This window comes from Ambystoma mexicanum, chromosome 9 (genome assembly GCF_040938575.1).
Source record: "Ambystoma mexicanum isolate Mex_15411 chromosome 9, UKY_AmexF1_1, whole genome shotgun sequence".
In the NCBI taxonomy this organism is placed as follows: domain Eukaryota; kingdom Metazoa; phylum Chordata; class Amphibia; order Caudata; family Ambystomatidae; genus Ambystoma; species Ambystoma mexicanum.
In genome coordinates, this window is record NC_090931.1 from 708,200,432 (window position 1) to 708,204,004 (window position 3,573).

A 3,573-nucleotide genomic window follows, 5' to 3' on the forward strand; every position below is an offset into this window, starting at 1 on the left:
AGGGACATTGACTTGAAAACCCAAATGGATGAAATGAATGATAAAGGGGAATTAGACATCCTCCTTCTCTTATACTTGTCCGCCGCATTCGAATTGGTGGATCACAATGTGCTTTGCAATCATCCTACTTCAGCTGCCCATTTCTCTAAGGAAGCCACTGCCTGGATCCAATCCTTATTAGACAACCGCGTCATGAGAGTGTTCTCCCCTACCACATCAGCTGATCCAGTACTGGTAACCTGTGGTGTACCTCAGGGTTCCTGCACCTTCCCTTCATGTATAATATGTTCACAAAGTCTCTGTTTGACAACCTCAGTAATCTGGTTGTCTCCTACGCTAATTATGCAGATGACACCCAGATTCTCATTCACATTACAGGTGATTACAAGACAGATGTGGCACGGATTACAAAATCTACCTTACTATACAAGCCTGGATGGCCACACATGGTCTCTGTCTTAATGATGAGAAGACAGAGCTCCTGCTTATTGGGTCATCAGGTAGACTTAACAAACCTAGCAGCCAATTTAAATTATTCAACATTGATGGCTTAAACATTAATGTCTCCAAAGAGGTAAATATGCTAGGTTTCTACCTGGATTCAGCACTGAACTTGAACAAACAAGTCAATGCAACTGCCTCAGGCACCAGCTATATATGTAAACCTATCAATGCTTGTAAACCATTTCTTTCCACTGATAGTTGCATTAGGTTAGCCAGATCCCTTATTCTGTCTAAATTAGACTACTGCAATTTAGGGTCCAGCAAACACAACATCAGCAAACTGTACAAAACAATGCCTTTAGAACAGTGTTAAGTATGCCAATAATGCAGCATATCTCAAACGCCAGGCGCTCTACTAAATGGCTTGCCATCAAGGACCGAATCAAATTTAAATCCCTAACCTTACCTACAAATGTCTCTCCAACCTGTATATGTACATGTTGATTTACTCATTAGTTAGGGCTATAAGGTGTCACTTGTGACCAGGGCTAGACTGGGCTGTAGGGAACTGTAGATATTTCCCAGTAGCCCTCTCCACCCTCGGGCTCTTTTGTGTGGTATTGCCAAATTATCATATAGGGAAAGGGTAGGGCTGGCTGAAAATGTGTAATATGGGGCCACTTTGAACATTATTTCTGTAGCCTCTTTGGGTTCCCAGTCCACCCCTTGGCTCCAGCCCACTTCGACCACTGCTCCCACAAACTGCATAGAAAAGCATGGAATCCTACCTTCTCAGAAACAGAGAACGACATATATATATGCTGTGGCTATTTCATCTGATTGTTAAATGTTTGGTATTGTATATGATCTGTACGTAAATTGTGAAGTGTGAGCCTGTATTGTGCAACACAGTGCCTAATAAGTCATCATGCCTGGATCCAGAGCACAGTATATTATGCAATCCCTCTTTTCTTCACCCTATTAACCAAACTCAAATATCTCATGGCACACTGCCCCCAATCTGTGAAACCAACACACAGTGGTGATAATATAGTGAATGGTATTTATACCCTGTTATGGCAATGGGAAAACCTTTTTAGCACCAGTCTCAAAACTAGTGTTTACAAACTGGACAAGGTGCACCCATCCCCCTTACAAATTACTTGCATTCTTTCCTTTCCCCCAGTAAGAACCCATTCCCAGTACTCCTGTGCGCCCACCCCTTGCACCTCTTCCTCAAACCCGACCTCAGACACTCTCTCCTGTCTCTGGGCTGCTTTTTCCTACTGCCTGTTCTGGGGTTCCAATTAGGGTTAAAAAGCTTGATCGACAGGGCAGAACCGTGCAGTTAAAAAAATATGTTGACATCCAGCTTTGGGTGGATTCAGAATAGAAGAAATGCATTGGGCCTCATTACAAGTGGGGCGGTAAGGGGTTAACGGCGCCGGTAAAGGTGCCGGCGCCATTAACCCCGTACCGCCTCATTACGCAGTCCCCTCGCGGGACCCGCTCTGGACGTCTGGTCAGACCAGACGTCCTTTGCTGGTCGCGCGAGGGGACCAGCATGCTAACAACGGGCCCATCATTAATGGCCCCGTTGTTAGCCCCCCCCATTCCCATTGAGCCCTATGGGGGCTCAAATGGGAATGGGGATGGTCCGGGTCCCCTGAATGGGGAAATACCGGGCCCTCCAAAGTCGGAATGGCCCGGTATGTCCCCATTCAGGGACCATGGACCCAGACCTGAGTTTGGAGGCAGCCATGCCCTTATTAAGGGCATGGCTGCCTCCAAACTCGTAATGAGGCCAATTGTCTGTGGTTCACAGAAATAATAATATTAATTGGCTTATTATGGAGGACAGTTACCAGAGTGGCCATGGCAAATCAATCCGGTAGGGCTGGGTGTCCTGGCATCTAATGCAATGCTGCTAACAGCTGGGGAACACAGTAGCACAATTGCCCTTTTTGGATAGGAATAGGTGAAAGCACCCAATCATAAAAGATCTACAGAAACCACTAGAGGTCATTGAGAATTGAAGACCCATACAAGGTCAACATGCTAAACCCCACTTCCAGAGCCCACTTCCATGGTACTTTGTCGCAGATTAGTACATGCCTGTCCATGAAATGCGTTTTACAACATATGCCACTGTGCTCCTTGGCCAGCAGACTTTTGTTTTTTGTTAAATAGCTTTGTTAAAAGATGGGGAGTGAGGGCAGGAAATGTTGAAACACACTTGTTGGAACAGTGTTGTGTAGCATGGGCCTATCGCCGTTGATTGGTTGGCACATGTTGTGTGAGGGCCCTTATGGGTGGCACTTATTTTACCTTGTGGGCTGTTCTGCTGCATCTGGACCTAATGTCTAACCTTTCTAACTGTTGCTAGATGTGTAGCACCCTGCAATGCTTCTGGCAGGTTGCACGGCGCCTTGCTCTTGCCCACCAGATGGACGCCTGGAGCATCTTACCAATACCACCACTGTCACTGCATGGTGCCGGGCGAGTGGTGCCATGTGCCATATGCCATGTCACTGTGCTGTCTGCTGTGGGCCAGGAAATAGCACACCATCTGCCCAATTGGGCTTGCCTGATTCCAGCCCTTACTTCACTCTTTGAATGGCATGCCAGTGCTAGCATCCTCCCTCCAACTATTCACCCCCACCCCCCAATGTCACAAAAACAAGGTACGTTTCTAATATAATGTTGACTTTACAGAACTCAATTAAAGGATTGCAACTCTTCTAGTTTATATTTTTGCCTAAGTGGCATGGCCCTTTTACAAAGATGTTTCTGACATGGGCATTGGGAGTAACCACTAATCTCTACAACACTGGGTGTTAATCCTACAATATTATAGCCAGTTTTAGTGTGGCTTGTATAACAACACCAAATGAGATGAAATAAAAAAAGAAGTAATTATTTTAATGTTCTATGATTTCATCAGTGTCAGAAGAACAGGCTAAAAGAGTTCTTGCCAGGTTTGAATTTGAAGAGCATTTTCAACTTTTTTAATGAAAGTCTAGACCCATATTTAATTGAAGAAAAACAAATGCCTCACCTAGCTCACATTATTAAAAGTGTTTTTATTAAATATTGAGGGCAACGTTGAAAGTACACTTTCATATGTAT